Raw genomic sequence first — 14234 nt, forward strand, 5'->3', positions numbered from 1 at the left:
ATCTGGGGCAAATGGCAGGATAGGAGACTTATCTATCAGACATTCCACTAAAACAGCATTGCATGGACATTCGGAAAGACTTCAGGCTCAAAAATATTTTTAATAAAGAAATTTATGAGCCCCACTATAACAAAACTGGGAATAGCATTTCTTAATTTCGAAGAGGATGGTTCTGTTTTTATCTAGATAATTCTTAGCTCACTGTTTATGCAACAAACTCATTTTATTAAAATGATCCTTTTCAAGAAAATGTTAGTTTTCTACCTGATTATTTCTCCATAAGCCACTGCACAGATGCTTATGTGCTGAAAAATTAGATAATGAAATCACCAATTCATTATTCTCATTCATAATGTATGCATATTCCTAACTCGTGGGCAACATTTTAAGATGTGAAATGGAAGTGTCTTGCGGTGCAGGCTCATGGACGTGCCCCTGCAAGAAGAGCTATCGGGGAATGTACACCAGGGCTCCGGTAGCAGCCCGTGTGCCATCTCCTCCTCTGTGGTGAAAGCAAGGCAGCAGCTCTGGGCAGAGGTTCTCACATAGAGGTACTGGAAAGGGAAGCTTGTTGCCTGATGCTGGTTTGGAATGATGCTTGATCACTTCTGGGCAGTGCTTCAGAAATGAAAAGGAAGATGTGGGCTTGTTCAGGAAAAGTTTCTGTGTTGGGTATCCCAAGGGTGAAGTGATGCTTCCACACAGCTCTGAAAGCTGCTTTCCTGGTGCTGTACTGAAGCATGGGCCTTTGTCACAGCATCTCCCTGCTGACTAGCGAAAAGTAGGTGCGCATTCACTGTGCTGGGATGGAGACCTCCCCGTGTGGGGACCCGATTCCAAGGCACATCATTTTCTCCCCCTATACTGGGAAGGTGGGCATGGGGCCAGGGCGCTGGGGCCCGAGCTCAGCCTGGGGGTGCCAATCAGCCCAGTGCCCGCCCAGCACCCTGAGCAGCCCACAGGCAGGAAGAAGGGCAACAGTGGCAGAGAGCAATAGTTTGGTTTTCCACCCTAGCGTTAAAATGTGGGGGCATCTGAAGCCTGAGAGTGAGGGCTGTGGCCCTGCTTCCTCTTCCTTGTCCCTCCTGCTGGTGGGTGAGCTTTGTGAGCAGTGCGAGTCAGAGCAGAGAGGGGCTGGGCTGCACCCGCAGGGCTGGGAGAAAATTGAGCTGTGCTCATCTCCTGCAGGTGCTCCATGTCTTACAGCACTCGGGTGGCGTTTGACCACTGATGGACAAGTGCTGTGTTCCGTGCTTTTCTAAGGCCGTATGTACCAAAGTCCAGGGACCCTCGGCGTGAATCTTCTGGGATGCTCTGTGGTATCTGTGACATAAGCAGGCCCACATGAAAAGTCGTGGTTATACTTGCAGCACACACTGTGGCACACGATGCTGCTCTCGTGGCACCGGCTTTCTAATGGGCCGAGGAAGGTCCTGGTGTGGGTGTGGGGGTGAAAGCTGCTGCAAGGCAGCAGAGGGAGAGCCGCCTGCTCTTGTGCTTCATAACAGGGCTGCATCTGTGACACGCTGGACATCCGCAGCTGCCAGAGATGCAGATCCTCAGCCCGTGCCAGAGCGCAGTGCTGCTCTCTGCCCCTTTTTTTGCACGGGCTGAGCTTCCCGAGGCGGGGCTGCACCCAGCCGGGGCTGCAGCTGAGAGCTCTGCAGCGCGACGTGGGGCCTTTGTCTGGTGGCTCCTGTGCGGTTGTTTTTTCCATGCTGTTTTGTCCCACTTGGGAGTGGGGGTAGAGCAGCCCTGCGCTGGTACAAAACACAGCTTTGCTGGCATAGCTGCAGTCACACCAGGGAGTGCTTTGCCAGCATAGTATATAGTTCCTGTATCAGTTAAAAGCTCCTAGGGAAAACAGCCTAACTGTGCAGGTGGAAAAAGATAATATCACAGCTTCTGGTACATGTTTGAGGTTTCTCCCCTTTTTTCTTAGCGGCCAAGAAGTGCTACAAAAGGCATTTGGAAAACAGTCAGATATACCGGGTCCAAATGCACCTGTATTTCAACAGCTACAAGGCATTCAAACCAGGATGGAGAGGCTTTCAGTAATGCCTGCAACATCTCCCTCCCCATCGGTGTAACTCGCAGCTTCTGTGCTGGAGATCAGCTTCTGTGCAGCGGTGTCGCAGACGCAGGCTGGAACCAGCTGCTCGAGGCCCAGGCGGTGCGGATGGCTCACGTAAGTGCCAACCCGAATTGCTGTAATTCTTGCTGAAGGAGGGCTTTAGGCAAAGAGTCACTTCATGATCTGAGTGGCATTAAGGAGAGTGATATGTTGGAAATCGTGGTTTGGAAGCAAATTTTAAATGCGTTTAAAAAAGAAAGTCATACAGATGATTTGAAATACAAACTCATAACCACAGTGGATTAACAACGGGCCTGTATTTGTAGCAGTCCAGTACATCAGCTCTTACACATTGAAGTCTTTCCATTTAGCTTCACTACAAGCCAACATACCCAAAAAGCATTGAAATATTTAATCAAGAAGTATTAATACCTACAAGTGTACACAGTCACCTTTACATGTTTATGGTTTTTTTCAGTGCATACCTAGATATTTGTCTGTTGACCAATCAAATGTCCTACCAGAACAAGGTTTCTCACGCTGTGGATCTGTTCATAATTTATTACCTTCACTGAGGGGTTGCAGCCTTCAGTCAGGTGCCTTAGAGTTTTGGAAAAAGCAAGTTATCAGTCCATTGCCTCCAGAAGAAGGGAAAAAAAAAGTTTGGGAACCATCTGAGGGAGTGAGTGACAGGCCATTTTGTGCTGGAACATCTCTGAGTCACTGAGCAGCAGCTCAAAGGAAACGTGAAAGGAAAATGAGGACGGGGCAGAAAGTGACCCACCCTGAGCCTTCCACATCCCCAGGCCCGGGGTGGCAGATGAGTGAGCTGGTGGGAAAAGCAGCGGAAAAGCAGAGGTGTGAGGGGGACAAGAGGCTGCCCCTCCAGCAGCCTTCCTACCCACTGGAGGGGTTAATGGAAAATCTGCCCCCCAGGAGCCATTTCTGTTGAAGTGAATCATGCATCCCAGTGTCCCAAGTGTCCTCACTTTCTCCTACCAGCATTTTAGAGCACGCCGATTTTTGGTGTGTTTGTCCAGCTGTTACCACGTGTAAGTCCCTGTCTCTGGCACAGGCAGTGAAGGCTCTTTTCCTGCCCTGCACAAGCAGTTTCCATGTTCTGGCCCACATCCTAAAGCAGTGGGGCTTCCACAAGCTCCCCTCTCCACAACTGCAAAACGACTGAGCTGTGTTTGACAGGGGTGCAGTGGTCTTAGGCGTGTTCCTGCAGTACTCTGGCTGTAGTTAGCCCAGGATAAGAACATCTGGTAAATGCTGTCACGGAAGAAAATGTGTGAAATCAACACACGTGTGATCCCAGAAACCTACATGGAGAATGCTGCAGCTGCTGGGCTTCAGCTGGCACTCCTGCCTTGCTACACAGCCAAGGCTCCAGGCCCCCATCCACAGGGAAGCAGCTCCAGCACTCACAGGATCACCTGCACAAGGTACAGTCTTACTCTTCAGATCAAACCAAACCTTTTCCCTCCATTCTCCTCCTTCCTTGCCCAGCAAGTGCAAGGGATTTTTGTCCTGGGGAGCCACCTCTGTGCAAATCCAGAGTGCTCTGCGGGTGCAACTCCCTCCTTTTCTGGAAGTTGTGCTGTTGCAGTTGGTGCACCCAGACACAGGACAAGTTGTGTCGGTGGTGCTGGCCCTAACAAAGCCTGCGCTGCACTGCTCTGGGAGGATCCAGGCCTGAGGACAGGAGGCCTACTTGGAGCTGACAGCAGCACTGCTTTTTCCTCCTTTGTCTCTTTTCTCCCCATTTTTGCATCTTCTGAAATTGTTTGTTCTTTTGTTTTGCCTGTCTTCATGAAGCTGCTATCAGTCTCATGACTTTAAGATCCCCCTCTTGCAAATGGAAGTCGCAGCTATTCTTTGTATCTATTTATCCGTGAATTATTGGCACTTACCTGAAGCTCAGCAGAGGAGGTGCGAGGGTGATGGAGGGAGACTGCCTGCCTAAGGGAAGTAGCCAAAGGAAAAAAATTGAGCTCCAGGAGGAAGAGAAGGCAATTACTGCATCACCTACAAGACTGCTAACAAAGTACGGTCTTCGTTGCCTTAATAACGAGCTATAATTTAACTACGTGAGATTGCCTGTTCCTGAGGAAGATTGCTAAAACATTTCCCCCATCTTCTGCGGGTGCTGGGGGCCTCACGCAGGGGTCCCAGCCCCGGCTCGTGTAGGGAAGATGCCTGGAGCTGGGAACGCCTGGTGCTGGGCCGGCCACGTCCGCAGCCCTGCAGGGCCCCAGCAGCTTTGTCTGTCCTGCTTGCTCGCTGCCTCCCCAAGTCTGCGGCAGCCACCCCGCTGCTCTCTGCTGCTGTCCCCTCCGTCTGCCATCCCTGGCCATCTGCGTCCCCGCGGCAGGCGGCCGCTCTCCACCGCCACCGCTGACCTGGCCCGCAGCCGCCGGCGGAGGAGAAGCCCCCGGGCTGCTCGGGGCAGCGCTCGGCTGAGGGCACGGGCAGAAATGGCTGCACCATGCTGAGGAGCTGCTCAGGCTGGGCGGGGATTTGTGTATTGTTCGGTAAAACTCTTTTTTTCCTCTTTTTCCCTTTTTTTTTTTTTTTGGAGTGGCTACTTTTCTGCTGGATCAGCGAGCTGAGCTGACTCACGGGGCAGGCCGGGAGCGAGGCCATTGCCCACCCCAGCCACACGCCTGCCTGATCTGGTTTTGTTGTTGGTTTTTGCCACGTCTGTGTGGATTGCACAAGCTGCTTGTAAAAAATGCCCAGCCTTGTGACTAGCTTGGAAGGCATCAAAGCTCCCAGATAAAGAAGTGCCATAAAAGTACTTTCCCTCTTTTACTCATATCTGTGTTGTTGTTGTGTTTTTGTTGTTGTTGTTTGTTTCAGGTGTGTTTTTTGTTCTGTTTTTTTTTTTTTTTTTTCTTTGTCCATACATAAAGTGCTCAGTACCACCTCCATTCCTACTTTGAACTTATATAAACACGTGTGTGTATATATATATTTATCTATGTCTTTAGTTTTCTGTGCCTAGAAGAGGCACCAGGGCTCTCAGTACGATCCTTCCCTTGCAATAAATGAGCAGCAAGCAATCCCTCCTAACTGTGAGTGCCAAAGCTGTGTCCCTGAGATGCTGGACTCTTCTTTACCCAGCCTTTAATTTAGAGGGGAGGGAGAAAGAAAGAACAGGTTTTTTTCCCCGGTTGAAATCAATGCAATAAATAAGTGCATCTTTGTCTTTTTCTAGTTGTGATTTATAGGCAGTGCTCCTCAAGAAATTGGCTCCTATGCATGAAAGCTGTAAAACATACGTGCCATTTGCAAAAGCTATAGCTTCTACTGTACATTTTCTGTTTTATTCACAAGATATCTCCGTGCAAGCCTGCCATAGAGGGAGGGTTATGGCAATGTGCAGATCAGTTAATGCTTTTGTAATGGTGCTAGAGAAGCGGTCAGGAGCTTCCATTAGCCTCATGCAGCAGAAACAGTTTGGGTTGCTAATGTGGAATGAGAGAGTTTCTGCCAAAGTAGGACCCAGAAACATTTGTCTTCATTAGGGCTCTTGTGGCTTAAGCCTTGATCAAGGGTTGCATAATCCCTAATAAATCTGCATTGCATTTTATTATAGTATGTATCCCAAATGTTAAAATAATCAAACCTGGAAGATCAGAAAGCAGAGTAAAAACTGAAAGCATGAAGGGATCCAGTGTACACACAGTGGAAAAAGAAGTGAATGGACTGAAAGGAGAAGGAAGGCAACCCCTCAATGTTCATGCCACAAGACCAGTGGATGCAGTGCATGAGTTTGATTAACTTTCCCTCTCTCTCCCTAACGAGCCTGATAATGTCTGTGACAATGCCAAGAACAGTTGTGTTTGAACAAAATACCCTGTCTTTTGCTCTGGTTTTAGCACTAGTGCAAAGCAGTGCTATGGAGGCTCTCTGCTGAGCAAAAGCCATGTCCTGGCTGTTTTAGGTTTGCACAGGCTGTTCTTATTACTAGGTAAATCTGGAGTTTTGGAGATAGCCTTTTGCCACCTATATTTCTCATCCATCCCCTGGCATAGCTGAATTTTATTTTATTATTATTTTTTTAATTCCAGATCTTTCTTTTTGTCTTTTCTACATTTCCCTCCCTCAGGCCTTCTCCATACCTGCCGCAGCAGCATCTGCATGGGTGACTGGATTTACCTTTTTCAAAATTTGTATGGCAACTGTGTGCCATAAGTCTCTCACACAGAAGAATCTGTGGTTTTTGGGGTGGCTTGAGGACGGTCCAAAACTGGGCAGGGGAGAAGAGTTTGGTGTTTGCTAAGACTAAGCAGGCTACAAAACAGTTATTGGATGAAAGGGCACAAGAAAGAGGAAGCCAATTGTAGTGATTGGGAATGGGAATGTTAACTCTCCTTCTCTTACTGAGGAGCTTGGCACTGTGATGGAGAACAAAATGCAAATGAAATCTGGACTCCATTCTTCTTTTTGCAGAGTAATTCCAGTTATTGATACATTACATGAAAGAGCACACCGACCTTCTTTGCTTTCTGGGGACTGTCATGCTGCATTGCAAATATGTATACAACTGTTTGCCTTGTCTTCAAGGAGTTAAATGTTCACATATGTAAGGCACACCAGGATCAGAGCCTTAGGTAATCTAACGATACTGGGTAGCTTGACTGTGCATCATTAGCTCAATGATGCACCAAGCTTAGGGGAAAAAAAAAAAAAAAGGAAAAAAGAAAAAGGAACCCTGAAATATTTTTTGTGTGCAAGAAATCTTGGGGGAGGGGAGAGGAAAACTCAGTAAAAATGTCTACAGCTCATTTAAGATGCTGAATTTTTTGTCATTGCTGTTTTGGAAGTATTATTGAGAATAGAAAAACAAAATGCGAGGAGAAAACAGTGAGGAACCGAGAATACCCCCCCAGAGCAAATGAAACCCCACTGGAACAAACAGAGAAGTAGGTGCTGGCAAATATGTATTCAAAGCAACCCAGACGTGTAAGTACCAGAACTGCAAAATGGACCTGAAAAAAATGACTCCTTCTTTGCAGAGCTGTGTAGATCCTTTTCTGAGACCTATTGGTGCATCGTATTCTGCCAGAGCTTCCCACTCAGCTGTGTGTTACTTTGCCCATAAGGGTGTTGAACAAATATTTTGTATCCAAGAGAGACTCATTAATGTCTTTCAAACCGGATGCAAGTTTCTCATTATACTTCTGCATAGGTCTAGTAATGGGAGCCTCCTCTAGAGATGCCCTACGCAGATGTCTTCAGGCAATGTTGATGGCATGAAGCAGGAATTGTTTTTCACTGAAAGATTTATAACCTTATAGCCTTTCCAAGCCTAGGCATGACTGAGAACCAGCAGCAAAGGTTTTCCAACTTCTACACTATTCTCTAATACTGACTAGCCTGGAGAAATCATTTTGGTCTAAATTTTTGCTGTTCTGGGTCCTCAGCGTGAGGAATGAAATGTCAGGGGTTTTTCAAAGGTACAGAATGCTTCTGACTCCTATTTGAATTGAAGCTGCAGGTTTTGAGTCCTTATTAAAAAAAAAATAAAAATCTGAAAACCCCAAGCCCATGGTTCTTAATTTAGGGCTCCCCGAATCAGAAGCCACTTTGAAAGACATGTAGAAGCACAGAACAGCCGATAGATTTCCATATCCTGCAGGGTTTTGGCATGAATCCCCTTCTTTGGTTCCAGGCAGAAAAATACAAAGAGAAGTCTGTGAATAGGACCTCGCTGGGTGTCCAACCCTCTGAGTGAAATTTCCTGTGCAGAGGATGGTCTCGGCCTACATTTTCTAGTTATTATATAGAATTTGTTTCCTGCTATGCTAGAAAAAAATGTATAAAAATATAAAACCCTCAGTGAATTCCCACCTTATAGAGCCACTTCAAGCTGTAAAGGCAGAATTTGTACCAGAGGAGTTGACATTGAATAGGGTAGTTCAAGAGAGGCACCAAAGCTCAGCAGAAACATCCTTTTAAAATTATTTGTCTTATCTGCAATATTTTGTAAGTTGATCCAAATCAGATTTTGGAGTAATACCATTAAAGTCAACAACCAACACCCAGGATGAATCTAGCTCTTAAAGTGCCATTCAGGCTCCTTGAGAGAGACACATCCCAATGACTCCTTTAGCAGTCATTAAACCAATTATCATCCCAGTCTATTTCCAACAATTATCATCATAGACTTTTTGGGCTTAATCAGTTTCTTAATTGACCTGTGAATAAGGCAGGAGATACAAAAATCTCCCCTGATACTTCAGGTTACACTAATACACATTTAGCATTACCATGCATAGGAAATAATTTACACCATAACACTGCTGTGAGGCTGGGATATCAACAATAACATTACTATAAATTAAGGTTAAAAACAAACAAAAGACTAAGAAGACAGAAAGTGGTAATACATAAATAATATGATTGGTGACATGGCTCTAGGACTTCCTTGGCCAGAAAACTTTGGAGCTATGTGAACAGTTTTTCTTTCTAAAACTAAATGCAATACATAGTGTAATTTGTAAGTGACACAAAAAGTTTTGACCATTTCTTAAGTGCTACCATTATTGAATTCATTTGTACAGATGTCTTCAAACAATTATTAGGACTTTAAGAAGAAATCAGCCATTTAGGTATATGTCCCTCCTGCAAGCAACTAACTTTTTAAATATCACTTGCCTCGGTACATACAGCACTGCAAAGTGGCCTGAATGCAGCAATTTGCGGGATTTGGCACTGTGAGCCCCGCAAGCACTTAGCAAAAGCAATTGTGTAGCTCTATTGAAAATCCCGCGTATCATGCTGTGGGGAGCCAGCACTTTTTATCTGTCGGCACCGTTGGTGACAAATATTAAAATAAAAAGTATGACACTATAGGTGCTTCAAAATTCAAACTGCAAGTTTCCTACTGCGGGACTTCTAACCATGTAATAAAGTGCAGGGAAGAAAGCAGAGTTCAGACCCCATGCTGCAATAAAGGCAAGGAAATCTTAAGTGTTCAAATACATAATTCATTCTATTCTGAGACTTTCCACCAGGTTTCTACCAGTAAAGATTTTAATTTGTGTCTAGATGATACGACCTTTAATTTCTGTCTTACCTCCAGGGACAGCCGGGAGAGCGCTGGGGCAGACCTGCTTGTTGTGGTGCGTGAAGGCAAATGGCCGTGACAGGTCAGAGAGCTCCTCCGCAGCCCATGCGAAGGAAATCCCCATCTTCCGCTTGCTGTGCAAGCACCTGCAAGAAAGGCACCTCAACAGCCAGTGAGAAATACTTTCCACCTTAAATAATATCTAGCTTCAGGGATCTCAAAGCACGCGGCAGAGGCTGTGGCTCGGCTTTCTGCGGGGAGGTAGGGCCCCGCGCACAGGTCCCCATTTGCGGCTCCTCACCGAACTGCGGCCTCTGCCGCCATCTTGTCACACTTCCAGCACCAGGGCCTGGCACGTGTGGCTGTGAAATGCCCCTCGTACCTACAGTCTTGAGCACTTTATGCTTTCCTGTGGAAATGTTTTTAACTGTGCCTTAATAATATGCTATTTAATAAATAACAGCACAATAATTAGAAGGAATAAGTAATTAATGAAAAATTAAGAACACCTCTGCGTGTGGGTGGGTTGCATCTGCGTTAAGTGACAAGTTACCGAGGAGGTTTTTGACCACAGAAATGAGCAAATGTGTCTCTGCTAAAAGTCCAGTGAAATTACTGCATTTACATCAGGGATAAATTTGGCTCTACTGTGAAAAGAAGGCATGCATCCCACTCTGCAGTGGTCATTTAACCTAAATTATATACATTGATCTCTGTGCCCCCCTGGTGTTAACATACAAAATTGACTGGATTACATATTCAGATGCAAAGCTACAGCAAAATTGACTTTGACCTATTTAGGTTTTCTAATCTTGCCTCTTAAGACTAGTTATTTTCTTTCTGAACCCTGATCATTTCTCGCTCCACAGCTGCCTTCTTAGGTACTGACGTCCTCCGTGTCCCCAGCCCCGAGGCCTGGTTCTGTGCTTGGCGTGCGGTGCTCGACTGCTGCTGCTGCCCGCGCCTCGGCCCTCCCAGAGCAGGGTATTCGGACAGCACCGCTTGAAATCATGGGCTCTGTGTGGAGCCCATTCACTGCCTTTCTTAAGAGGAAGCTGAGGAACATTTTCACATTCAGTACTTAAGATTTTGATTTTATTTTAACAAGTATTACCCTGCAAAATTGTGTTAAAAGCTAGTACCAACTCCTGCTCCTTATTTTCTACGGGCCTTACAGCTTTCCTCTTGCCAATCTCCTTTGCTTCCCATGCTTATGATATGTTTAATTTGGTCTCTGCCCACACTTACAACATCCCTTCATTTGGTACCATCTGAGGGGTGCCTTAGTGTGGTGTTTAGCTTTTCAAGTCATGCTGTGGCTTGAGAGATCCTATAAAAGATATGAGACTGGGTTTATAATAAAGAATGTACACTACTTCTGTAAGTGAAATAAAAATAGAACAGGTAAAAAGGGACAAAGTTTCAGGCATTAAAACCTATGTCCTGTTTTTTTTTGGTTGTTTTGTTGTTTTCACAGTCCTTAACCAAAGCTTTCAAACCCTATCCATGTCCTTGTATATCACTAACTTCTGCAGGCCCGCGTGACCTCTTTACCAAGCCGACGTCCTTCCCCGCATCAAGCCTTCTCCTCCTGTACCTCAGGACAGCACCCCAGCCATGTCCCCACCCTGTCCTCACCCCAGCAGCACTCAGGACCTCGTGCGGACTGTGAGGTCCTGGCTGATCACCTCACTGAGGCACCGCTCGGCCATACGAGTTGCGCTGTGCCGACTGCGCATAGCATTGTCTCGCTGAAGAGAGCAGGTGTGTCAACCTGCTCTGCTCCGAGCAAGACAAACCATGACCCCAGTGATACTGCTGAGAGGGCTCCTGTTGGCACCGGGGCCACCAGGGCTTTGAGCCGCAGCTATGGCATGGCAGAGCACGCCACGCTTCCCCTGGCACTGTCCACTCGTGCAGTTAGCGGGTCTGCAGCAGCAGAGCATCGCACCTCAGCAGGTGAGCAGGGGACCAGGGCATGGGCTCCCCGTGGTCATCCCTGCCGTGGTGCAGCTGAACAGGGTGCTGCCAAAGCAGGGTCGGGCCTTGTTAACAAACCTTAGCTGCAGTGCCGGCTGCTCTGAGAAAGCAAAGCTCCTCAGTCCCTGTGCTTGGGCTTGCTTTTGCTCTTTCAAGAAAATATTAACATTATTCCATGCTGCTTTTTAACAGCTCTTCAGGTCTGGGAAAGAGCTAGCTCTGATACCTCAGTGCAAGTAGGATTAGTAATTAAAAGCACGAGTCTGGTGCAGCTGGGTCGAACTGTGTTAAAACAAACAATTAAAAATAATAAAAAAAAAACAGAACACCCCCCAGCCCGGCTTCAGTTTAGGGGAAAGGTCTCTCTGACTACCTGCTCTGAGGCTACATTGAGGCTCTTTGACTCTGCTCTGAGACTTGCTGACACTACTGATTCAACACTGTATCAAGACACTCCAACTGTGATCTGAGACCTGGAGCAGAGTGGGAGCATCTTGACACAGTGTCAAAACAGTAGTCAGAGCGCATGGACGCAGCACTGAAAGGCTTTTGTCTCCCAAATGAAAAGGAAACGGATTATTTTCATCTTTTTTTTTTTTTTTTTTTTTTTTTTTAAGCTTTCTATTAGTAGCTAATGGTAGCTTTCTATTAAAAGAAAAAAAAAAAAAAAAAACACAACAGTTTATTTTCAGGGAGAGAGGGTGACATGCTCCCCTCCTTTTTGTTTGATAAAGCAATGTGACAGACAATGGCTCCACTGTACAATGTACTTCACTAAAGCAAAGTTCTTTGGTGTTGGAGAAGTAAAAGCTATATTTGGAAATTATTCCGCTTTAGGAATAATCCTTTCATGATACTGCACCTCCATCATCTGTATCTGTGTGCATGTTTGTTTTATATCTTGGAATTCTATTTTTGTACAATAACATTAATTTGATCTGACTAATAATTTGAGGCATTGCTCACCACTTTCTCCACAGAATTCAGGCTATGGCTTCTGGTAGGAATATCTATGAATTCAGATATTTGAGTGTTGACCAATGCTCAACAAAAGGAAATTAGTTCAATTGTCAGAATGTGACAATGCCTGCTGAGACAGGGTTCTTTTCTGTAGATAAGGTGGTCTTAATGTTATATGGACTGTGACTTTATAACAGGTTGAACTCATTTATTATTTTTTTTTAATTGAGAAAGCAGTTTAATTTATTTTTCCTTGCTGGGGTCACAGGTAACAAGGAATCAGCAAAACCATCTACGGAATGTTTTATAGATAGTGGTGTTTTTGCTGAATGTTAAATGAAAACAATCCATTAAAATAAAAAATGAAAATTCTTTTTGTTTCCTTTCCCTCTTGGGCCTTCCCAAAAGGAGGTCGACACCGACCCAGTTTGAAAAATACTTACCTAAGCCAATCACTGCCCAGCATGTATTCCCTTGAGCAAGTTGAGTGGGCATGATGCCATCCGAACAGATGGGCATTACTGTAGGCAACCAAGAGACCATGCATGTGAATCAAGTATGGGTGTTTACAGCATCATTTCCCTGATGAGAATGTCAAAATGGCAGCCCAGTCCGAGCCTTTGGCTCAATTCAGTTGCATTTCACTAATTCAGCTCTAAAATGAACAACTTTACAAAATAAATAATTAACGTCAAGTTGGGTGGTCATGGTTTTACTTCACAGAACTGGGCAGGCAACGGACTTGCTGAAAATAAGGGGTCTGACTTCTTCTGTCTGTACCAGGCAGTTTAGCCTGTAAATTGAAAATGAGGGCAGAGAAACCCCCAGATCTATGCTGAGTATACCATAATAAACAGACAGGCATATGATTTCTACATCTACAGTATTGAGCATATCTGCTCAATGCTGAAAGAAAGAAACCTTTTCATATTTTTTTAGAAAGACATCTTATTACAGAGCAAAATTAAAATAGTATAAAATGGGATTTATGTGCATGATTTATTTGAATAATGTACCAGTGCAAGGTCATATCACGAGAGTTAAGTCACACAAATTGAATAAGGGCTGCATTGCTGTCCTGAAGAGGAATACAAATAAATGTAGCGACATTTTTGAGCTCAGAACTCAGTGTAACTCCTATATCTGTTGAATGAAGTGATTTCTATTGAGTTATCATTAGAAGTTAGTTATCTACCAGCTGTTACAAAGAGGTCTTCAAGAAACAGCATAGAGACTGTTATTAGTTACCTTTTTTCCTTTTGATAATTGGATGTGTTTTATTTACACCAACTTCCATATGCTTATGTAATACTAATTGCATACGTACTCTTCATTTTTATATCTGATTAGATTATCTACATAATTTCTTGCTCTCCTGAGTGGCTAATCAGACTGAATATGAGGATTTGGGATACTGAACCTACATTGTCAGGTATAAAATACTTAAATACTTACTTATTTCAAGAATAGTGCAGCAGTATGCATCTTACTGATAATAGCTAATCCTCCCCCATGTTTAATTTTAATTATTTGTTCCTGAGTTGTTTTTAGTTTTGTTTTGAAAAATAATCTAATTTTTGTTTGAAAGATTTGTAGGAAGTACCTAGTGAGTTTTATATTTAGTCCTATCTCTTAGTTGGGGAATTCAAGAGAGAAAAGAAAAAAAAAAAAAAAAAGGAAGGCTTTCAAAAACAAAAGATGAAAATGAAAATAGTGCTTCTCTAACACCTAGTTAGAACATAGAGTATCTAGAGTGTTTCTCTTTTTCTGTATGCAAAATATTTCAATATTTTCCTCGTTTGTTTCAAGCTATCAAAACCAACCTTTTCATTTGTCTTCTATAATGTGTTATGATGGCTCCGACTTCTGCCATTAGACTTGCTAAAACGCTGTTACCTTGTATTTCGTTTTCTAGGGAGAGTAATGTTTATTTTCTTGCTCGATGTCATGGTAACAGAAACACTTCCTTTATATTATATCTAAGTTTGTGTTTTAAATACAAGCAGGGCAGGTTGGAGATTGCTGTATATCCCATGTGGAAAGAAAGCACTAGCTTTCTGGGTGCCAGCACATACTCCCAGCTGTTGCAGTTGCTCTAGGGTCACAGATGCATCTCACACTGAATCAGTTAAAAATGCA

Source organism: Anas acuta, chromosome 10, assembly GCF_963932015.1.
Source record: "Anas acuta chromosome 10, bAnaAcu1.1, whole genome shotgun sequence".
Lineage (NCBI taxonomy): Eukaryota > Metazoa > Chordata > Aves > Anseriformes > Anatidae > Anas > Anas acuta.